The following is a 26,104-nucleotide window of genomic DNA, read 5'->3' as shown; positions in this document are numbered from 1 at the left end:
GACCAGCTGCGGACGCAGAAAAAGAAGGCGACATGCCAATGCTAAAACGGAGTATAAACATCCTTTTTTTTTTTTTTCACTTTTTTTTCGCTCTTTCTTTCTTTTTTTTTTTTTATGTGTTTTATTGATTATAATATTACATTTGTGCCAATTTCCCTTCCCTCTGCTCCCCTCCACCCGGTGGCCCCCCTCCCTCCAGTTGTCCCCCCCTTTTAGATCATGTCTATTAGTTGTGCATACAGTTCTTCTCAACCTCTCTCTGTCTATTCCATTCCCTCCTACCATGATCCTTAATTCCTATATCATCTCCCTCCCTCTCCCCATTCCCCCTCCCTGTTGACCTCCCCCCAATATGTTCTCCGTACCTATAGTTCTTTTTCCACTCTCGTTGATTGTTTAGTTTGCCTTTGTTTCAATTCCCTAGCTTCTGTTGTTTCTTGTGATGCAGTTTTCATTTTAGATTTCATTGTCTTGATCCTCCTTTTTCTAAACCAGTCCCTTTAACATCTCATATAACAGTGGTTTGGATCTAATGAACTCTTTCAGTTTTATTTTGTCCTGGAAACACTTTCTCTGTCCTTCTATTCTGAATGACAATTTCGCTGGATAGAGTATTCGTGGTTGTAGGTTTTGGATTTTCATTACTTTGAATATTTCTTGCCAGTCCCTTCTTGCCTGCAGGGTCTCCCTTGAGAAGTCAGCTGATAGTCTAATTGGGACCCCTTTGTACATAATTCTTTTCTTCTCTCTTGCTGCTTTTAAGATTCTCTCTTTATCTTTAATTTTTGACATTTTGATTATAATGTGTCTTGGAGTGGTTCTCCCTGGGTCCAGTTTTTTTGGAACTCTCTGTGCTTCCTGGACCTGTAAGTCTATTTCCTTCCCCAAGTCTGGGAAGTTCTCCTTTATTATATTTTCACTCAATTTTTCAAGTTCTAGTTCATCTTCCTCGCTCTCTGGCAAACCAATGATTCTTATGTTGGGCCTTTTATAGCTGTCCCAGAGGTTTCTGATCCTCTCATCGTTGCTTCCCATTTCCTCTCCCTGCATTGGTTGACTTCTTGTTCCTTCTCCATATTCCAGTTTGTTGAAATGAACTCTGGATTTTTTTTTCCTCACCATCTGTCTCGTATGTGGTTTTGTTCCTTTCGTTATGAGTGTTTTTCGCTTCTTTCTCATCTTTTTCCAGATCTTTTGTGAATTCTGTAAGCCACCTGATAACAATGGCCCAGAACTGAGCATCTGACAGGTTTCTTATCTGTTCATCTGTCAGATTCCTCATCTGTTGCCTGGTGAGCTGTGCCACCGGGATTTCTATAGTTGTCTGCCTCATTTTGACAGATGCGTTTTGTTTTCTTGGGCCGGCTGTAGGGGGCAGTGCCTGTGTAGTCGTCACAATCCAGCGACCGGCACCTGTCCGCGACCTATTTCGCAGCCCTGTGGTGCTTTCTTTGGGGGCGGGGGTCCAAGATGGATTCACACAGTTATTCCGCTAGGAGACCGGGATCCGTCCTCCCGCCCCCCTGGGCCTCACTGTTCAAGGCGATATGGTGGCTGCTTTCCCCAGCGTTGGGGTCGCGAACTGCTGGGGGTTCGACTGCAGCCGGGGTTGTTCTCCCCGCCGCTGTCCCAGGTGTGACCGCAAACAGCTCCGCCCCCTTTTGCTTTTACCTGCCCAAAGGGCGCCGCTGGTTTATAACTTCATATGTTGGGCTTCCGTGTAGTTTTATTTTCTGGAATTTCTAGTTATCCTTTGTTTTGAAGTAGTTGTATTCCTCTCTAGTTGTAGAGGGAGACCTAGCGCGTCCGTCTAAGCCTCCATCTTGGCCGGAAGTCCCTTTTCGCTCTTTCTTCTTTCTTTCTTTCTTCTTTATTCTTTCTTTCTTTTTTTCTTTCTTCTTTTTCTTGGGATTTTATTTCTTTTTAATTTTTTTCCTTCTTTTTTCTTTTTTTTTCTTATTTTTTTTCCCTTCCAAAAGAAAAACAAACTTTATCTCAAATGTGTTGCATATAACCTCTCCTTCTCATCCTTTCTCTTGAATCATTGTTTATTTGTTTGTGTGTCTAGTTTAGCCCCCCATCACTATAAATAATATAATATAATTACTATATAAACCCAATACAACACAATTCCACTTTCTTACTATATTATGCATTATTCCATCCTTTTCTTCTATTTTTATTAACATACAATGTAAATATTACCTACTGGCTTGCATAGTCTCAACTATTATTAATCTATCACCCCCTCTATCAAAAATTATATTTTTCCTCCCTAAAAACAACTCTTATCTATTCTTCTTATAGTATAAAAGCTCTAATCTCTTTACATTTATATTAATATGGGCTCGTTGGCAGACAATAGCAGGATAGAGGGTGGGGGATATTTTTGAGGGTGTGGGTCTCCTGCCTGGGCTGTGTGTTTATGTTTTTAACAGCATCTCCACAAAAGAACTCAAGACAAAGTGGATAGAGTGACTCCCAAACAACTAGCCAGAAGGAAGATCCTACCAAAGAACATCTGAAATATAACCAGACGGCATAAACAAATGACATAAAGGGTAACTCAAGAACATCAGGGTCAGGATATCAAAGAGACTGCACCACTGAAACCCCCAGATCTCCCATAAAGAATCTCATACCACAAAGGTGGGAAGTCAAAGCAGACCATACCCCCCGCCCCAAAATAAATAAATAAATAAAAACAAGAAGAATCCAACATGGTAAGATGCAAAAATAACCCCTCAATGAAAAGAAAAGAGGAATCCTCAGAAAGAGAGATAGATGAAATAGACATAGCCCAAATGTCAGACATGGAATTCAAAACAATGGTGGTAAAGAAGCTCAATATACTCAACATCCTTAAAAACAACTATGGCAACCTCCAAGGAAGTTACCAGCAGCTCCAAGAAAATTACAGGGAACTTGCAGAGAACTACACCAGCATAAAAAGAGACATAGAAACTGTTAACAAGAGCCAGGAAGAATTGAAGAATTCAATCTCTGAACTGAAAAACACAGTAGAATCAGTCAAAAGCAGACTAAACGAAGCAAAGGATCAGATTAGTGAGTTAGAAGATAATGTAGAGAAAAACTCCCAGACAATACAGCAAAATGAAAAAAGATTAAAAAAATATGAATAAGATATAAGGGAATTACAGGATAGCATGAGAAGAAATAATATCAGGATCATCGGAATTAGAGAGGGAGAAAAAAAGGAGCATGGAATTGAAAATCTGATAGGAGAAATAGTGACAGAAAATTTTCCGAACCTGACGAGAGAAAAAGTGATACAAGTTCAGGAAGCACAGAGAGTTCCAATGAAGAGGAACCCCCAAAAACCCACCCCAAGGCATATCATAATTAAAATGGCAACATTTCAAGACAAAGAGAGAATCCTAAAAGCAGCAAGAGAGAAACAGCAAATAACATACAAGGGAGCTCCGATAAGGCTATCAACTGATTTCTCAACAGAAACATTACAAGCCAGAGGGAATGGTCAAAAATATTTCAAGCAATGAAAAACAAAGGCCTACAACCAAGAATACTCTACCCAGCAAGGCTCTCATTCAAAATAGAAGGTGAAATAAGGAGTTTCTCAGACAAAGGAAGACTGAAAGAATACATCTCCACCAAATCAGCATTGCAAGAGATGCTAAAGGGTGTGTTCTAAGAAAAAAGAAGAAAAGCAAAAGAGAGGAGAGGAACAGAGGTACAAAGGGTAATGAATAAATACACATCAATAACAACCTTAAATGTAAATGGATTAAATGCTCCAATTAAAAGACATAGGGTAACGGAATGGATAAGAAAACAGGACCCACATATTTGCTGTCTGCAAGAAACACACCTCAAAACAAAAGATTTACACAGACTGAAAGTAAAGGGATATAAAAAAAGCTTCCAAGCAAACGGACTGGAAAAAAAAAGCCGGGGTAGCAGTCCTCATATCAGACAAAATGGATTTCAAAGCAAGGGCAATAAAAAGAGACAAAGAAGGACATTTCATAATACTTAAAGGAACAATCCATCAAGAGGATATGACATTGATAAACATATATGCACCCAACATAGGAGCACCCAAATACATAAAGCAAATACTAGAAGACCACAAAAAGAATATCAACAACAACACACTCATAGCAGGGAACTTCAACACTCCATTATCAACAATAGACAGATCATCAAAGCAAAGAAACACCAAGGACATACAGGCATTGAACAACACACTAAACCACATGGACCTAACTGATATATATAGAACTTTTCACCCCAAAGAAGCAAAATATACATTCTTTTCAAATGCACATGGAACATTTTCAAAGATAGACCACATGATAGGACACAAAACAAGCCTCAACAAATTCAAGAATATTGAAATCATATCAAGCATCTTTTCAGATCACAATGCCTTGAAACTAGAAATCAACCTCAGAGAAAAAAATCAAAGACACCCAAACTCATGGAGATTGAATAACATGTTATTAAATAATGAATGGGTTAACAATGACATCAAAAAAGAAATCAAGAAATTTCTAGAAACTAATGATAATGAGCACAGAACAGCCCAAAACCTGTGGGACACAGCAAAAGCAGTCCTGAGAGGGAAGTTCATAGCAATACAGGCATATCTGAAAAGGATAGAAGAATCTCAAATAAAAAACCTAACCATAAAGCTACAAGAACTAGAACAATAACAACAAACAAAGCATAGGGCAAGAAGAAGAAACGAAATCATCAAGATCAGGGCAGAACTAAATGACATAGAGACTAAACAAACAATCCAAAAGATCAACAAAACTAGGAGCTGGTTCTTCGAAAAAATAAACAAAATCGACAAGCCTCTAGCCAGTCTAATCAAGAAAAAAAAGAGAGAAGACCCAAATAAACAAAATCAGAAATGAAAGAGGAGAAATCACGACTGATACCACAGAAATACAAATGATAGTTAGAAATTACTACAGACAACTGTATGGCAAGAAATTTGACAATCTAGAACAAATGGACAAATTTCTAGAAACATACAACCTTCCAAAACTGAATCAACAAGAAGTGGAAAGTCTCAACAGACCGATAACAAAGAAGGAAATTGAAACAGTAATCAAAAATCTCCCTGCACACAAAAGCCCTGGACCAGATGGCTTCACAGGCGAATTCTACAAAACATTCAGGGAAGAACTAACTCCTATCCTCCTCAAACTGTTTCAAAAACTCCAAGAAGAGGGGAAAATCCCAAACTCTTTCTATGAAGCCAGTATTATTCTAATCCCCAAACCAGGTCAAGACACAACAAAGAAAGAAAACTACAGGCCAATATCACTGATGAACATCGATGCTAAAATCCTCAATAAAATAATGGCAAACAGGATCCAGCAATACATCAAAAAGATCATACATCATGATCAAGTGGGCTTCATTCCAGGGATGCAAGGATGATTTAATATTCGCAAATCAATAAATATAATACATCACCTAAACAAAATGAAAGACAAAAATCACATGATCATATCAATAGATGCAGAAAAAGCATTTGATAAAGTACAACACCCATTTATGATGAAAACACTCAGCAAAATGGGAATAGAGGGAGCATACCTTAACATAATTAAGGCTATATATGAGAAGCCTGAGGCCAACATCATACTAAATGGACAAAAACTAAAAACATTCCCCCTGAATTCAGGAACGAGACAAGGTTGTCCACTCTCTCCACTCCTATTCAACATAGTGTTGGAAGTCCTAGCCACAGCAATCAGACAAGAAAAAGAAATAAAAGGCATCCAGATTGGGAAAGAGGAAGTAAAACTTTCATTATATGCAGATGACATGATAGTATACCTAGAAAATCCTATAAACTCCACTAAAAGACTACTCAATATAATAAGTGAATTTGGCAAAATAGCAGGGTACAAAATAAATATACAGAACTCTAAGGCATTTCTGTATACCAACAATAAAATATCAGAGACAGAAACAAAAAAAAAATACCATTTACTATAGCAACAAGAAAAATAAAGTACCTAGGAGTAAACATAACCAAAGAGATAAAAGACCTGTACTCTGAATATTACATAACATTGAAGGAAGAAATTAAGGAAGATACAAATAAATGGAAGCAAATAACATGTTCTTGGATGGGAAGAATCAACATCATCAAAATGCCCATACTACCCAAAGAAATTTACAGATTCAATGCAATCCCTATTAAAATTCCAATGACATATTTCACAGACCTAGAACAAATACTCCATAAATTCATATGGAACCAAAAAAGACCCCGAATAGCAAAAGCAATCTTGAGATGGAAGAACACAGCAGGAGGAATCACAACACCAGATATCAAACAATACTACAAAGCCACTGTGATCAAAACAGTCTGGTACTGGCATAAGAACAGACATAGATCAGTGGAACAGAATAGAGAGTCCAGAAATAAACCCAGGCCTCTATGGCCAACTAATATTTGATAAAGGAGGAAGGAACATAAAATGGAGTGAGAAGAGCCTCTTTAACAAATGGTGCTGGGAGAACTGGATAGGGACCTACAAAAAAGAATGAAACTAGACCACCAACTTACACCACACACGAGAATAAACTCAAGATGGATCAAAGACTTAAATGTAAGCCTGACACCATAAAAGTCCTAGAGGAAAACATAGGCAAGAAAATATCAGATATCTCACGTAACAATTTCTTCATGGATACATCTCCTAAAGCAAGAGAAATAAAGGAAAAAATAAATAAATGGGATTACATCAAACTAAAGAGTTTCTGCTCAGCAAAAGAAAACATCAGCAAGATGAAAAGGAAACCAACCATATGGGAAAACATATTTGCCAATGACATCACAGACAGGGGACTGATTTCCAAAATATATAAAGAGCTGATATGACTCAACATCAAGAAAACAAACAACCCAATTAAAAAATGGTCAAAGGACCTGAACAAACACTTCTCTGAAGAGGGCATACAGAAGGTCCATAGACACATGAAAAAATCCTCAACATCATTAGCCATCAGGGAGATGCAAATAAAAACCACAATGAGATACCATTTTACACCAGTCAGAATGGCCGTCATCAACAAATCAACAAACAACAAGTGCTGGCGAGGATGTGGAGAAACGGGAACCCTACTGCACAGTTGGTGGGAATGCAGACTGGTGCAGCCACTATGGAAAACAGTATGGAATTACCTCAAAAGATTAAAAAATGGAACTGCCTTTTGAACCAGCGACTCCACTACTAGGATTATACCCGAAGAATCTTAAAACCCCAATTCAAAAGAACTTATGCACCCCTATGTTCATTGCAGCACTGTTTACAATAGCTAAGTGCTGGAAACAACCTAAGTGCCCATCTGTAGATGAGTGGATCAAAAAACTGTGGTACATTTACACAATGGAATACTATGTAGCAGAAAGAAAGAAGGAACTCCTGCCATTTGCAACAACATGGATGGAACTAGACAGAATTTTGCTTAGTGAAATAAGCCAGGCAAAGAAAGAAAAATACCATATGACATCACCTAATACAGGAAACTAAAGAACAACACAAACAAAAGAACTAAATAGAACAAAGAGCAGAATAGCAGTCAATAGGGGGGAGGGGGGAGGGAGAGAAGGGGGATTAGTAAGGGAAGGGTTTAGTCAAAGAACCTGTATAAAAGGCTCATGGACATGGACAACGGGGAGGGATATGATTGTGGGAGAGGGGGTGGGTTGGGTGGGGGAGAGAAATTGGGAGAAAAGGGAACAACTGTAATTGAAAAACCAAAAAAAAAAAAAAAAGAAAAAGAAAAAAACATTTTTGAACTGAGGTTGACTATAGGTAACTGAAACCACAGAAAGTAAAACTGTGAATAAAGAACTACTATATTTGCATAATGTGTATCATTTAAAAAGTATTTTCTGTTTTATTTTGAAATGAATTTTGGAAAACATTTTTTTCTCCAGCTCTATCAAGGCATAATTGCTATATAAAAACTGGATATAATTAATGTATACAATTGGTGATTTTTGGTTATACGTATGTACTTGTATTACCATTACCATGACCATATCTATCATCTCCAAAAGTTGTCCCTCTGTTGGGGTTTTCTTTTGGTTTTGTTTGGTGGGGGGTGGGGGTCTGATGGTAAAAACACTTGATATTATTAGATCTACTGCTCAGCAAAATGTTAATTACACAATACCTTATTATTATAATTATTGTAACATTGTCTTATAATACCTTATTAACTATAGGCACTATGTTGTACAGCAGATCTCTGGAACTTACTGCTCTTATATAACTTTATACCCATTTTCAAATGTCAGATTTTAAATCCCAGAAACTGATCTGTCTCTGTAAGAAATAAGCAATAGGTCCTCAAAAGAAAGATTTTCTTATGCTACTTTTATTTACCTAGAGTCACTACAGTAATAAATGTCAAGGGGCAGTTGTACTTTTCAAAAGCAGTTTTTATGCTACTCTAAAATTGGTCATCTCACACCCAAACTTCTTATGCTTTTAAAAATGTCTTCGGAAGGACATTTTACTACCAGTTTCTAAAGACTTGCTTTCTCATCAACATGGGGAGAGCATAGAGCAAAATTTCCTTATGAAAAGGAAAAACCAAAAAATAAAACAGAACAATCCGAACATCAATTAGGGCCCTAAAAGAAAATATTAGGATTCCCATATTTATACACATACAGAAATATACATATTTTCCTGAAGGCTGGACAACAGCCCAGCTCTGACAGTTTCTGCATTGATGAGGGAAAAAATTGCATATGGAGCCATAATTTAGCGAAAACTCTCATAAGCCTATTGATTCATGCCAGATAAAATACAAGTGAGTTGATTGGGAAAGAATTCCTATTAATGCCAGTGTCATCAAGAAATAGGTTAAAAGATCTCAAAGTGAAATAGCCAAAACAGATAATCATGGACTTATAAATAATTTTATATTATTATAAATAATAATCTGCCCTTCATATTGTGGTTGTGGCCCATTAAATCTTGATTGATTTTTCTGGCAGTGAGGATGAATGTGCACTGACCCTTTGTCATGGTCTTGTGTGGACCACCTCATGATGAGGGTATAGGAATTTACGGACAATGGGTGGGGATCGAGCACAATCCAGAACATGAATCGGGCATGGTGGGTGGGTCCAAATCCTGTCCTGGCCATGCTGACACGGGGCTCCGACCAAATGAGTCACCACAGGAAACTGACAGCTTTCATACAACCTTATTTCCAGGATTCCAAAGGATACTTTATTTGTCTTTATTGAACGTGCACTTCTAACAAGATAGTTCTCGCAACGGCTGCACTGGGACACCAGCATTTCTTCTGAATATGTTGTCTTTGAGTTACAGGTTAGTAAATATTCTGAATACCATCCTGAGTGATGGCATATACAACGTAATCAGTTAGTGCAACATACCTATCAAAGGTCTGAAAGTGTATTAGATTTTCAAGAGATCGATGTAAAAATCAGACATTCAGAATTTAATGTCTAAAACTGGCCTTGCTCAGTTCACTTAGATATGAGATTTTAAATTTTTTGCTTTGCAGATGAATCTCTTTCCAGAGTTTCCAGCTGAATTTTCGTAAATGATTTTTACATGAAGGCATAGGCTTTTCCTGTCAAAGAAATGATTTAAATTAACCTATGACTATAAGATATACCTGTTTAAGCCAATCACTGAGTCTAGGGAGAATCCAGACATCGTAGCAGTTTCAAAGTATACATTTAGACATCAGTTTTGAAAAACTTCCAATGCATTTGCCAAGTGCCTTTCCCCGCCACCTTTTAATATTTGAACAGATTTAAGGGAAATCTAATCCATATGTTTCTGACTCATTTACACTTGAATCATAAATATATTATTTTCTAAGAGCCATTTAATATCCAACAGCTTTTTGTCACTTGCAAAATATATATTTTTAGACCTTTTCCCCTTAAAAACAAAAAGTCATCTTTGAGCAAACTAACATAAAAAATAGGCACATTCCTAGTTCAAAGTTTCTTTTTTTAGTGCATCTTAATCTTGGCAAAGTATACTCCTTACATGTTCCCTATTTGTTATGCTAACTTCAGAAGCATGCTGGCTTTTCATTCTTTCACTACATAATTGTTAACTTTAGTACCATTATGGTTCCTGTTAATTTACTTCACACATTGGATATCCTCTGGAGACTTTTATTTTTGAAGTATCTTTAAGCTTAGGTCATTTAGGACTTAAGGAGTAAAAGAAATGGGGTGGGGGCAATTTTACTTTATTTTGGAATGTGAATAATTTTTCTGCAAATAATTTCTTTAAAGGCATATGCACTGTGCGATCCATATCCAGCTGTGAATTATTTTTCTTCATTTTGAAAACAAATAAATAAAATTCCAGACAGAATAATCATTCTAGGGAAATCTTCCAAGGATGCCAGCAGGCATGGATGCAGACCTTGGATTTAAGGTGACTCGAATCAGAATCTGCCGTTTCCAATGTGCTCAGGAACACAGAGGAATGAAGGACTGGGAACTTCAGAAGCACAGCATTGCCCATTATGACGGCCAAAAACTGTTATTTATTTATTTATTTATTTATTTATTTATTTATGTTAGCAAACATCATTTTTAAAATTTCTCCAACAAGTTCATCTTGTTTAATGCATTTCAGTAATGGCCATACATACGTTTCTATTTCTCACTGAAAACATTTCTATTAATTGCTTCCATGTGTTGGTATCCACGCTGATGTAAAGTTGCCTTTGCTATAAACCCCCCCGTTATGTACTTTGACGTGACATTTAAAGTATCCTGTCTTTTCCTTACATTTATTTAACAACTTCATTCCCTTGATGTAGTACAATTGCTCTCAGATTTATAGATCTATTTGAGAAATAAAATGGAACCCAAGAATCTTCCAAAGAATAATTACTACTGGCCCCATAAGGTATTTCATGCATCTGTATGTGATCTGGTGACTTATCTTCCACAGCATAGTCAGCATGAGGTATAATTAACATGTGGCAAGAATATCCAGGCTCCATGAGGTGATTTAAGTCAAGATTCTAAAATTCACTTTTTTATTTTAAAAGAACCTATAAGCATTCAAATATATCCATGAAGGTTACTTTGGTTAGGAGGTTTATCAGAGTTTATTAGAGAATAAGATAGTTCAGACAATGTCTACACAATAAATGCATAGAAGTAGTACAGTATATAAATCTGCATCAGTGCACGGCACATGCAAAATGAATGGCATGACCAAAGGAATGGTTGGTATGAGTGGCCTTATCCCTCCAGCCAAATGGTTTATTGGTTCCATCCCAGGTGCCGTTTCACCAGCCTCTTCACTTGACTATCAGCATTTGAGGACTTCCCTTTCTGTTTCCCCACTTCCTTGTCACTTACCCTAGTGTCATCTCTCATCCTGGTATTGCATTTTTAAGACATCCTATCTCCTTCCATAGCTTGGGATTTTAGCTTGAAACATTTCCTCGCACTCATATAGAGGAAAGTGAGCCAATATTTTTGAAGAACTCACAACAATTAAGAAACTTGTTCTCAATTTCCATGATTGATCCAAGTTTGAAGACATAGGAAACTTTCAGCGGGGAATAAAATCCTAGGATCATAATACCTTGCAAACTTAAAAATGCTTTGGAGAATCAACTGCTCAGTGCTAATCTGCACAGTGTGATTCACCTCTACAGGCTGGATAATATTTCAAGGAGACATACACAAAAGGTTCTGTCAACTCCTTTAGTGGCCACAGTGCTTAAATGTGAATGACACACACCGAAGAAGCAAATACTAATATGAGCAGTGCCAATAATTGCCAATTCTATAATTAAGCCCATATTTTAAACCTCTGCTCTTGTCTTAGAAATAAAAATACTGCTTTGACCCCACCCCACCCCCACCCCCAAGCCAGGGAAGCAGAACACACATTTTGGCAGTATTGGCCTGTGCAGAGAAAGTCTCTGGGCAAAGGCCAATCCCCCAGTGTTAATATTCCAAAGGTTTGTTTCTTCAGGACTCACAGTCAAACATTCAGAGGATTTATGTTCTGAATCCTGACTCTGCCATTGGCTTGGTATACAGCCCAGGGCATGTCACTTGGATACCAAAGGATTGTGAAAAAGAAATATGTTGATCTGAATGGTGTAAATACATGAGTAAATCTGAATGAAATTTTCTGTAACATCTATCTGCAGAAAAATAAAATCAAAAAGAACATTAAAATGAAATAAATGTCTTTATAGAAAGAGGCATTTTTAGAATTATATGATATGCTTTAAAAGTCTTAGAAATGACAACAGAGAGAGAGAGAGAGAGAGAGAGAGAGAGAGAGAGAAGCTGACTTTTGCTTAGATGACAAAGTTGTTTTGCCAATGTGAAAGTCCCTGCTGATGTTCACCACTCCCAGATACAGTGCATCTTTGATGAGGAATTGATGGATACTGGCCAAGAGTTAAAGCTCATGAAATAGAAAGTTCAGGGACCACAACCTCACCCTTGGGGAGGGGAGCACTCTAGGATAACTCATATCACCTCCCATGAAGGGCTGCCCCATGCACACCTGCTACAGGATTTTGTTCCTACGAGAAAGAACACATTTCTGATGCTGACTGTCATGGACTAACAAACCAGTCATCCCAGCATTGTTTGAATAGAGCAACAAATAGAGTTTGACTCACCAAAATATAATGGGTCTGAGAATGAAGAAGCAGTGCTATATATAATGGAAAAAAACAAGAAATTTAGAGGTGAAAAGCTTGACTTCAGTTTGCTTCTTAATGCATGACCTTGGATTAGTTACTAAAATTCATTGATCTTTGGATTGCTTAGTTTTAAAATAGTAATAGTATCATTTCTCTGTGGAGGATTAAAGTCCTCTATATGTAAATAAGCACTGTATATTATCAAGCGTTATTGTTATTTATTTTTTCAACAAATATTTAGTGAGAATCTCTTATAAACCAAGCAAACATTATTAAGAAACGCTCAGCAATAAGATGTGTAGGTCCCAACCTTCAAAGAATTGAAAGGCTGTCTAGTAGGGAGTATAAGTGAAAAAATAGGCAATTTCAATAAAATAGAATATAAAAGATACAAAAAAATTAGCTAATGTACTTAGGGTAAGAACTGTCTTTGTTTAGAAAAAAACACCTTGAGGATGAAGAAAGGAAAGGGGTGTGTTAGCAGGGGCCTGTGCATTTTATGGGTATTTCTTCAGAGCCTACTCTGAAGTGCTAGACTCTCTTGACTCTAGGGATCCATCAGTAAACAAAACCCAAGTCTTGCTCCCATGGAGCTTACAGTCTAGTAAGGGGAGATGACAGCCACAGAGAATAATTTAGAGGGCAAAAGTGATGGAAGTGCGGTTCATAAAGAGTGGTCAGAGTAGGACTCATTAAGGAAGAGACAATTTGAGAAAAGACTTGTTGGAGGTAAGGCAATGAGCTATGTGGCCATTTGGGAAACAGCATGCCACAAGAGGTAGCAGCCAGCCCAGAGACCTAAGGAGGAAGCATGTCTGCATTTTCTAAGAAGAACAAGAAGACCTGAATCAGTGGGGCAGAGGGAATGCCTTGGAGAGTAGTGGAAAGTGAGATCTGAGAAACCCTGGAGGCCCTGTAAGTCCTTACTTGACTATCAGGGTCCTGGAAGGATTTGACTTTTCTGCTAAGTGAGGTTTTGAGTACATCATGACCTGTGTTTGAAAAGGGTCACTCTGACTAGCAAATCATTCTTTTAAAATAAAAGCAAGGAACTGGGATTTCAGAGGGGAAAGGAGGGCGATGAGGAGAGGGTAGCATGAGAGAAAGCAGGCAGGCTCCATGAAAAGAAGGTGGGATCATTGAGAAAAGTGAGACATTCCCAGCAAAACGATGGGTGCCAAAGAACTTTTGGACCTAGGCTGTTTGTTCATACAGATTGTCTGTTGCTGTGATATACATTCTAACCTCTCCAATTCCTCACTAAATTCAGATACTCTCATATACCGCACCCTTCTATGGTAGGTTAATGGGGAATAACCTTGTCCCATGGTCCCTCCCTCCACTATTGCCAATGCAAGGGAAAGAGTGGTCTGGGGCTCCAAGAGATAAACAGCAGTGGAGCTATGAGTGGGACAAAGATGTAGCTGTAGAGAGAGGAGCCCTGAGAAGAAGGGGAGGTGGCCCTCTGACAGGTATTATATAACTACGACTCATCAAAGTCTCAGGGGCCAAGGGAGTAACACACAAGGGTCATCTACCACATTCAGGAAGCGCATCTGCTAAGAAGTAGCTTCTAAGTACACACCCAAGAAAAGATAGGCTGGGAGTTGGGGCATGAGACTTTGGGGTCCAGGTGGAAGGGCCAGCCTATATACTCAGGCCTGGAAGGGATCACAAACATGGCAATAAGAGACCCATGGTGGTCCATGGTATGGCTGGGAACCCGGAATGAGGGGAAATAGCAGGAGAGACGAGATGAATTCTTCAAGCTAAGCACTGGAGTTTGTACTTTATCCGCATGGCCAAGTAGAGACACTGAGAAGATTAAGAGAGGGTTGACAATCATGTAGAAAGCTCTCTCTGGCTAAAAGCAGTGTATTATTGAAGTTTGAGTTCAATAGAAGCACCATAAACTTCAAAAGGCAACTCAGCATTATTCTACCAGGCTCATGGGGTAGGTGAGGCCACCACCTAAGACCTACATTTCTAAGCTATTCTTCTGATAATTTTTAAATAGGATAAGGCAGATGATATTGCATTAGTTATTTTAACAGCAAAAAGGCTTGAAAAGTTATTGAGTACTTCCTCACTGCTCTACCTGCTATGACTAAAAGAATAGTCAAGTCCCAGTTTTTGTCACTTTATTAATCTTCAGTATTGCTATTCATACCTATAAAATGATTAAGTATATGCTAGGTGATAATAAGTGGAAATTATTCTGTCTATTCTGGGTTATCTTTGGGAGTGAGACAACTTAATCAAACTCTCAATATGTTCTTGAGACACCCTGAATAAAATTGCTATTTTCACTAGGTGACACATTTTCTTTCATTTCAAATAAAATATTGTATCAAAGTGGCCATTCTTTTGGATCAATTCAAAACCTATTCCTGGACCACTCAGTTTCTTTAAAAGCCTATCAGCCTCACTAATATTTCTTTAACTATGGCACCTCGAAGGAGCTATTGGAGAATTTGTTATGGTAGTCAGAAAGGGAAAGAACAGGAGAGAAAGATAACTTGAGGTATGGATTGAGAAAAGATCAAGTGGCAAAAAAGATAAATTAATCTGCAAAGGAAATTATTCTCTGGATAGAGAGAGAATTGAATTTGGCTCAAGCTAGGGGGAATAGTTATTCTGTGATCGTTATTACATCTGATTGTAGAGTTATTCTTCACAGGTCATACATTCATTTTCCACTGGAAAAAGATATTTATTCCACTAGCCGCTCCATAGGACATGACTAATAAATAATAAATGGAAACAATAACTCCATTTGGTACAATTTATTTTAGCGGGTCAAGGCACATTTTTATTGCTTGCTGTCGAGGACCTTGTGTTTGGAGCATGTTCTTGGGTCTATTTATCAAGACACAGGTACTGATATTGGCGGAAGAGGGGGACCAACAGGAACTAATCAATTCCAATCTGGTGGTTTCTCTCGGGTTCTTCAACTGCCAATGCACAGGCTGTATTCAACAGTCTGAGAGCCTAGGAAACCACAAACCAGCAAAACCTGCTTTCCTCTTGCAGTTATATATCCTGTAGAAGGACAGATTTCCCTGGTTTGGGGCTCACTTGACATTTGGTGGTGAGAAGGAGGTGGGGGCCGGCACTGGCCTTCAGAGAAGGCCTGGCACTGTTGACTGTTGAGCCAGCTGTCTGGCATCACATTACTTACAAAACAAGCCTTCATTTTTTACTCTCCTAAAGCTGGAGGGCGGTAATTCCTGGGATCATTACCCTTGTCTGTAAAATATAGGAATGTGAGAATGTGCTGGAATAGGTTTCAAAGCCGGTGGACTTGTGGTCTTGATATCTACTTGGGTGCCCAGCTTTTCGTTTTATAAAACCGTTGCCTGTGTGCTTTGTGGGCATCATGCTGGATAAGCACTTTCCTGCTGCCAAAACTCAGAGAACCTGGAGTGACCGACCAGACTCTTATACTGCCTGTCATTAAAACTCCGATTACATAGACATATTTCTAGGCTATATAGTGTGAAATGAAAAAAAAAAAAACAGGTTATAAATATGTATATAAATATATATGTCTTTTATACATAATATTCATAGGGGAAAATCTGGAAAAGCTACACGACAGTGATGTTACAAATAGTTCCTTCTGCATTGCAGGGTCTGGGTTTGTTTCGTATATTTATTGCCTGTACTTTCTACTATTTTAAGAGAGCAGATGCCGGGCTTGGGTCTTGCCTCCAGCACTCAATAGCTGGGTGATTTTGGATGTTATTTAACTTCTCTAAATTTCAAATTGTCCATTTATACAAATGGAAATAATAATATTATCCACTATTAAATGAAAATAAATGAGGTCAGATACATAAAAAGCTTAGTTCAGGTTATGGTTAACAGTGAGAACTCAATAAATGTTTGTTATTAGTCATATAGTACTATGATGTTAGTGCTGTTGCTATTACTGATGCAATACATATATATTTGGTGAAATTAATAGACCCCTTTCCTGAGACCTGTGATTACCTGTTCATGTGTGTGTATTGTCAGAGACCCCATGGGTCAAGGTTGTCTTAATTGCACTTCCCTGTAAGGGTGGGATTGGTGGGTTCGAAGCCCATCCATACCACTCACCAAACTGGCTTGGTCTACACTTGATCTAAGAAAATCGTGTCTTCAAGTTTTTGCCTTAACTAAAAAGAAGATAATCTGCAGACCATGGCTGCTCACCAAGATCCTTTAAGTTCTCTTAAATCACTAGGGTTGTTTGAACTCCACTCACTGGCAACTCCATTGAGAGACCCATGAGAGAATTCCAGAGTGAATATCTCAATGTTATGAACAAATCCCTCATCTTTCTGAAACAAGGAAAAAACGACCTCTAGTGCACAAGTCTTTCAATCTTAAAGACCCAGAAAAAAATTGGGCAACAGGTGTGAATTGCATACTTAGAAACTATGTTGTGTTAGGAAGCCAGAAAGGCTTACACTTTCAGATGCATCAAAGCTGAGATATGTGGGAAGGGTTGTTGAAAATTTGCTCTGGCCTCTAGGTATTTTGAGTTTCTCCACAAAGTTTGAGATATTTTATGTGAATCTCCTCTGTGTAAAGGCATATAGACGAAGCTCTGTGCATTTTTATAAGGAAACTGATCTTATGTGAGAGCAACTGCCTACTGATAAGATTCCCAAAACCTCAAAGGGCCATGTCTTCCAAGAAGTAGTCACCCCACTCATCCTCCAGGAGATTGTCCTCCCTCTTCCAACTTGGTCTGAAATTCCCCCAGATAACCCATTTCCTTGGATTGGACATTGTCTCTAGAAAATTGAGATTTTGATGGCAATGGGTTAAGATTCTGGTTGGGGTGCACTCTCAGCTTGCTCCCTCTTCTAGACCTGGGTTAGCTTACTAGATGGGCACCTCCTCTCTGTGCAATACTTAAGAGTTCTCCAAAATGCTTTTAGCAGGTTGACTGGCCCCTGAACATGTTGGCAGATTCAGAGTTGCAGACATGGCTGATTAAGCTTAGTAAGGGCAGGAAAAGAGGACAACACGTCCACACAGGCGGGTCATAGATATGAAAGTGGAAGGGTAGGCAGTAGTGATGGGAAGGACAAAGGGAGTGGGAAAACAAAGCTTGTTCAAGCTTACTTTCCTATTTTGTCTCAGGTCAATTCTGTCCTAAGTAGTAGCACAGTGAACCTGAGAGAACACCCTGTACTATGGTCCTTGATGTATTGTGTGCACCAAGAAAGACCTGGAGCCCTGGCTGGGTAGCTCAGTTGGTTGGAGCATTGTCCCATACACCAAAAAGTTGTGGGTTCCATTCCTGGTCGGAGTGCATAAGGAAGGCAAACAATCAATATTTATCTCTCTCCCTTCCTCTCTAAAATCAATAAATATGTACTCAGATGAGAATTGAAAAAAAAAAAAAAAAGGCTGGGAGAGCTAGTAAAAATGCAGTTCTCTGTATTTTGGTTGGTCTATCAGAGTAAGGGCCTGAAATCTGCATTCTAACAGGCACGGCAGAACTTACGGTGTAGGTTGTCTGTGAAGCACACTTTGAAAAGCTCTCCTAATTTTAAACATCTAATTTTATGAATGAAGATATGAAAGGCCAGAGAGGTCACATGACTTACTCTACACTGCATTGATGATTTGGTGGCAGACTAGGCTAGAACCTGGGTATCACTGCCTCACAAACCTACTGTGTACTAGACATTTTTCTAATTTCAGACAAGGCTGCCACTCTTTAAAAGTAATGGCCTCCATTTTCTAGAATGTGTAGTCTCTTTCTGCCACCTAGAGAGTCCTGGGAATCCCTTGTATGCATAAAAGGCAATTCAGAAATTTGTGTCCAACAAAATATGGCAGAACTAAGATTCAAGGGGCAGCAATTGGCCACATGGCTACAGACCGTGTGCCTAGAGGTTCCCAAGCCTCAATCTTACATACTCAGTGCCACATAAACAGAAGGTCCAGATCCATAATGCTCTTGAATGCAGACTCACAGACCCAATCCAGAACCAGGTAAGACCAGGATAATAATGGCAAAACCAATGAGCACAGGGTGCACAGAAAGCTTTTTCTCATGGACAAGCACCTCTGCTGTGGAGGTGGCCAGACATGCCTGGTCCAAGTGGAACAAGCCACGCAACATCACCCCTCAGAGCCACCATCAACCAGTGCAGAAACCGCATCTCTAGCTTCTCTCTGGATAAATGTTTAGATAGGATGTCTACAAATCTTCTGTTTAAAACCAAATTACGGTGGGAAATACCATATTCTTTAGGTGAGGCCATCTGTACATAACTTAGATGATCTCAAGTATTTTGCAATTCCCCCAAGCTTCCCAGTCAGGAGTGACTTCTGCTAAGGTTGGTCAGTGCATAGACCCTGGATCTACCAATGGCAACAAGAGACTGCACAGCCTCAGTGGTTCCATGGGAAAGGCCTTGAAATCCACTGTGGGGGCTGGACATGAGGTCTGAAGGCTGAGGAGGAGGACGACTCTGGCTTGCTCTTTGACTGATAGGTCTGAAGGTACGGTTGGGCAACCTGTCAGGTCCTGGGATCCTGAGCTCCCAAAGTGAGCGTATCCTGTCTCTGTGGACATCATTCAATCCTTTTAATTCTTAAATCCTTAGATTTGACTCAGATGAAGTCAGGTTGGCAGGATGGGTCAGAAGCTTCATTCTTTACCTCTAGGGCTCTCTTTAGGGAAAACCCACATCAATGATTATAAAATTTGGAGAGAGCATAATAAAACAAAATGGATTTTTAAAATATTTTAAAGGGAGAAACTTTCTAACAAAAAAATTAAACAGTTACAGAAAGTAGTCCAATATGAAATCAGCCTCTCTCTCTCTTTCTCCCCCCCCCTCTCTCTCTCCTCTTCACACACACACACACACACACACACACACACACACAAATGTACAAAGAATTGTCATAAATTGGAAGTTAAAAAAAGTAAAGCACTAGATAAAAAATAAGTTTAGAGCAACTGAATTTTGACTTAAAAGTTTAAAATATTAAGATATTATAAAAATACATAATGAATGTTTCTGTTTGCAGATTTTGGCTGCCAATCTTATTATTCTGAACTTTGCCATATAGGCTATAGAATTAAAAGCTAAGCTCCCAAACTTGCTTTTCCTCACTCTTGGTCCACGGTTATAAAAATATTTTAAATTATTGAGAGACTGCTTCACTCAGAGAGATTTAACCATAAAGCCAGACTTTATGATAGAATAATTAGGTACCCAGGCCATGAAGTGTGGCCAAATCCCCGTTCCTCCATCCATTACTCCACACATTTACACATCCTTTCATTCTCATGAATGGATTCATTCACATACTCGGATGTAGATGCTGAGTTCCACTCTGAAATGATGGCCTCTTCTAGATTATTGACTATCTCTGTTAATGGTGTTATTGTTCTCCACTCACTAGCCACCCTTTCCTTACCAGCATGACAAACATTCTTGAAAATCTAAGCAGTGACTAAATTATCTCCTTCCACCCCTGATAGGGGATTCTCTGATTTCTCATTGAATCCCACATATGAACCAGGTGTTTAATGAAATGGAATGAATGAATAAGTGAATGATTTGTTCCATAGTTTCTCTCACATCCACATCCTCTTTCTAGCACCAGGGTCATGACTCTAGCACCGGTCTGTAACCCCTCTGAGTAGACCACTGAATTCCCTTCTTGTCAGTCTCCACTTCCTATTTTCTCTCCACCTCCATCCATTTTCTGCAGCACCCCCCTCAAATACTGTTCTGACTACATCACTCCTCCTGAAGTCTGGAGTCCTTAACTTGGCACAGTTTGGCTCTAATTTATCTTTTCAGTCCTACTCCCTGCTACACCTGAGCCTGGAATCTCTGCTTTAGCCAGTCCAGACCACAAAAATGGCTTTGGCAGCTTATGAACCCTTCTGTGTCCAGAATGTTCCTCTCTATATGCCTATGTTCATCCCATTCCATTTTATTCAAATTCTACCCACTTTGAAAGCTCATGTGTACAGTCTTAATATTTTTCTCTATTTCCTCAGAGTAAATTTTACTTACAGCATTCTTTACATTCTTTCTTACATTTTGGATATTTGTAGCCATAACTTATTTTCCTCTTCTAGGTTATGGTCTCATAATGGGGAGAACATGTGTCTCATTTATCTTTCCACCACAGTGCCTAGCAAGTGCCTTATATATTTTAGGCACCCAATCAATGATTCTAATTGAACTGATTTGAACACAGAAATACAACATAGCCCTCATCCTTAAAAGAACTGAGGAGAAAAATACATGAAAGAGCACGGCAGAGTGAGAGTCATCAGCCTTGGAGATATTTTACCAGATTTATAAGTATGAGTTATATCATGCACTATCAATGTCTCTTATGTGCCTGACATTGAGAGTATAGGATTCTGTCTGCTCCAGTACTCTAGTCCAACTAGGGCATTAACAATAAAACATACATACAGTCTGACATTTTCAATTGATAGTGGACTCAGAGGTATCTTCTAAATCCCTCGCTTCAAACATGAAGCAGTTGATTGAAGTGCAAGAATGTAAATAATGTGCTCATACATTTATTATGTGCCAGAATGTGGTGCTCAATGCTTTACATGCACTTTACCTTGAATCCCTATGACGCCATGAAATGGGCATGATATTAGTACACATTTCATAGGACAATGAAGCTGAGCCTTGCAGAGCGTGAGTAACTTGCCCAAGTTACATAAAGCAAGGAGCAGGCAGAAGCAGAGTTAAAATCCATGTTGCCTGACCCAACAATATTCTTTATTATGTAGGTAAAGCAGTGTTTACACGATCTTTCAATGAGTTAGAAATAGGTATGAGATGACAACTCCAAACTTCTGACATCTGTTTCACGTCTCCTTCAGTCATCACTTTCATTCAGACTTTGCTGGTAAATATGTCAAGTTTGCAAATTAAAACCTAGTACAATTTGTTTCATATCACTGAGTGGTGGGTACTCCTTTATCTGTTCTGCTGTCTTTGGTGCTTTTTGACATGTTGGAGACTTTCTATAACTTAAAAAAGTCAATGGTTAAAAAAAGACAAAAAAAAAAAAAAAAAGGATTTATTATTCTCTAACACTAGAGAATCATTCTCCAGGGAAGGACCGTGTATAGAGCTCCTTGGCAGGCTTTATACTATCGAAAATAATTTTTTCAAGATGATTTTCTACTGGGACTCATCTAGCAACCCAGTTTTACATTTTGATAATGAATTTTCAGGGGGAAAAAGTACCAGAAAGAAGAAGGGGAAATCAGCCTTCTTTTAAAATATGGGGGGTGGGGGGGGGCATCTTACTCCTCTCACAGGCAGAGGCTGCCCTCTGCTGTAGAAAATATACCTTCACAACCCCTTGTCTGAGTCAAAGTCACGACCCTCATTTCCAGTGTGCCCCATAAAGCAAGACGGTAAGTTGTGAAGTGCAACATTTACACTCATGATGTGATACACTTATTGCCTTGGATCTAAAAGGCAGAATCTGAAAATTCAAATTGGTGAATTAAGTTAGTGATATTATTTTCATTTGTGCTTTAAAAAGAACCCATTTCACTTTATAATGAATCCTTGAATCATTACTGAGTGGTAGGTCAGAGCCACTGGCCACAGCAATTCTTTTTAGCTCTCCTGTGAGAAGGAAGTGCCAACTGATGAGACAAGTTCCCATCACATGGCTGTGACCTGGATTAAATGACATTCTCAAAGCACCCAAGCACAAAGGCAGGCACACAGTGATTGCTCAGCAAATAGACGTTTTTATTATTATCTTTATATTTATCATAATCATATAGAGAAGAGTGCATTCTCTGCTAGGGCTGCCATAACGAAATACCATAGGCTGAGCAGTGGCTTAAACAACACATTGACTGTCTCCTGGTTCTGGAGGCTGGAAGTCCAAGACCAAAGTGCATCAGGGTTAGATTCTGTAGAGGCCTCTCTTCCTGGCTGTGTCCTCACATGGCCTTTTCTCCATGGTCTCAAGAAGACAGAGAGCTCTGGTTTCTCTTTCTCTTCTGATAAGGACATCAATCCTACTGGATTAGGTCCCAGCCTTATGACTTCATTCAACCTTACTTACCTCCATAAAGGCCCTATCTCCAAAATGCTGTCACTTTGCAGAGGACACAATTCAGTCCATAACAAGGATGGGAGTAAAAACATCACCTGGTGCATCTTGGAATGTAGATAGGCTGACTGACTGCCTTTCCACCATGAGGTCTGCGACAGGCTGAAAAGAGCATTCAGGTGGGATAATGTGACCCGGAAGCTTTGTGCAATTCACTTGTGCCTTCTAGCGTGGAATTCGCAGCACTGGCCTCCCACAGTTCAGGAAGACTTTCAACGATGGCTAAAACAACTTACATTTAATGCCAAAAGAAGTTACATAAGCCTTAACTTAAGCTGAAAATTCAAGAAGAAAAGTCCAGTACTCAAAACCATCTGATTAATGGAAGTTTCCTTTTTCTTTTTCAGTGATTTCATCTCACATCTTCAAGCCAGAACTGTTAGTGCTGGTAAACAGGAGCAGTCAGCCTGTGCTTGCTGATGCCAACATTCCAGGAGAACCAAAGCGACTCTTGGGCCTTAGAGGGAGGTCATTTTGGACTGGCAATAAACGTTATGTTAGGCTCACAGAGCTATTTTTTGGCCTCCCAAATTGCCATTTCATTTGCAAGTCATTTAAGATCCAAGGCACTATTTGGCATAGGTATTAACTACAGTAGAAACACTGCAAATGCTAAGATCTTTGTGGATTTAGTTATAAAAAAAATTTCTTTAGCCGGAACAACTTTCACCAGACCCACCACCACATGTATTTTCAAAGAACAGTTTGGGAAAACTTGATAACGCATCAACATCATTCATTTGGGTTGCTGAGGTTTACATTTTTCTTGGGTTTGGGGGTAAGAAATCAAGTAATGAAGGAGAACAAACTAATACAGAGAAGAAGACAATGAACCCCTCTATCGAAAACAATAGGCACCTGGCCTTCTCCCTCCTCCTTCCCTTACTTTGGAAAATATTTCTTCCTTGACAAGTCAAAACTTATTGCCATAGATTGCTTTCTTTTTGGAAAATAACAATCTTTGTGGTTTTAAAAACCTTCTTTATCAACCCAAAATTATTCCATTGGTTTTTTTAAGTGTGACTGGTACTTTTGTAACTTCATTCCGTGATCTCAAGGGATTTGCTAAGAATGTGTTCTTACAAGGCCCATGAGACTTGAGATGACAGCCTCAATCTCCCTCCCCAAATTCTTCTTTGCCTTTCTTTTTCCTGCTCCTTCCAACCAACTTGCAGGTCCCTTAGCACCCTGATTGCTCTCTTCAGTCTCTAGGCCTTTGGACAAACTGTTGCTTCTGCCTACAATGCCTCTCCAACCCTGTCTTGTTTGCCAAACTTATAATCATTGACATTTTGGATCAAATCTTTTGACACTTTGGAACATCTTCATGATCACTACAGAATTTATTTCCGCAGCATGTACCTCTACTATAGCACTTCCAATAATGGAAGGCAACTACTTCTTTACATGATAAGAATAACTGACATTTTTTGAGGGCATATAACATGGTGGGAATGCTGCTGTATATTTTATGTGCATTATTTCCACTCCTATTAAACATGAAATTGCGGAGATGTGGAAACTGAGGCTTAGAGCAATTACATGGCTTGCCTGTGATTGGGCAACCTATGTGTGTGGAGCTCAGATGTACACTCGCCTCCTTTCAGTCCACAGCCACGCTGTTTATCACTGCCTTCCATTGACTGTCCCCACAAGACTATGAGCTCCCTGATGGCAGGCACACATTTAATTCCTTGCGGTGTTGTTCTTAATGTCAAGCATAACACCCTATATCTAACGGTTGTGTCAAGACTCATGCTGAATAAAGAAATGAAACTAATGATTCACTGCAAAACTGTGTTGAAGCAAAGAGCAAACAGTCAGGGCTCTGCTTTCAAAGGCTGAGAAAGGAGGTCCTCAGAAGGAGTCAGCAAGAACTGCTTTTGGTCCAGTTCATATCCTCATCTACTGTTTACTTCCCTGATTTTTCCCTGTCTCCTGTACTTTTGTCTAGCGGAGTTGTTTCAGGTCCACTTCCTCAGAATTGCCAGGACAAATGAGCGAATTGCATCGAATGTTCTGATTCTTCTCTCACCTTTCTCACTAAGCCCTTTTTCATTTCTATCCATGCAGCTTGTGAGATCCAAACTCCCTGACAACAATACCTCTCTGGACTAATGAGACATGAGGGTTAGTACAAAAACTAAAAGTTTTCAGTGCCTACCCTGTGAGGGGCAGCTGTTTGGAATGGTTAGATGTAAGGGCCCTGGAGTCAGACACATCTGGGTTCATTCAATGATGCTGACACTCACTGCATCATCTTGGGAAAGGAGCTAGTGCAATCTTTTTAAGTGTGCCCATCTCCTCAGGCAGTTCTGAGAACTCATGCTTCCAAATCTTAGGATCTGGTACAACACAAACACTCAAGAAATTTTAGCTAATACTATTAAGAAAGCAGAAAATCAGGAGAAAAGGTAACCATGTAGATGAGTAGCCAAGCAGAATAGGAAGGGAGGAGTGATTTTTACCCTGTCTCCAGGTTTCAAGGCCAAACTTAAAGTGATCTTAAGATCACTCCTGGCCTACGTCCACAGCTGCAGCAACTGTCAGTGAGTCTTTCTTTGAAAGCACGTTGAAATTTGGGGTCAGGAGACAAAAACTGTAGTCCTCCATCTATGAAACCAGGTAACAGCTATACACCCTGTGGTTTTTGGCCAGGAGATTAATGTAAGGGAAACTGTTCTGAAAACAACAAGCCATTTCCTGTTATATGGAAATGGCTCATAAACACTTGGGCTGCAGCCTTTGAAATAAAGTATGCCGGGTCTCCAGTGACTACTGTTCATAGAAATTATTAGTTGCAAGGCAGGGACACTTAACACGTGTTGAGTCTCGTGGAAAATTAATGGTGATTCTTTCAGAGGTGCAAAGAGGGGGAAAGGGGGTTGCGGAAAGGAAACAGACCTCAACAAGGAGCAGGGGCCCATTGAGGGACAAGAGTGAAGGCAATATTGCCCAACTTACTTAATTTCAATTCTTCTTTTCCTAATGAGCAATATACTGCCTTTACCCCTTTGCCTGTAGATTTCACAACAACTTCTTTGACAAGTAAACATAACATTTTCTCTTTCTTCTCATGAACTGCACTCTATATACAAAAACAAAAAGTTTGGGTGGGGAGGACAGCTTTGGAGTGTGGCAGTCAGAGCAAAGGTTGCCCTGGTTTTAAATCCCAACCATGTCACTCATTAGTCATGTGACTTTGGGCACTTCATTTAACCTCCCTGAATCTTGGGTTCTTTTCATT

The sequence above is a fragment of the Furipterus horrens genome, unplaced genomic scaffold (assembly GCF_987537825.1).
Source record: "Furipterus horrens unplaced genomic scaffold, mFurHor1.1.pri manual_scaffold_7, whole genome shotgun sequence".
Lineage (NCBI taxonomy): Eukaryota > Metazoa > Chordata > Mammalia > Chiroptera > Furipteridae > Furipterus > Furipterus horrens.
Note: the sequence above shows the minus strand (reverse complement) of the source record.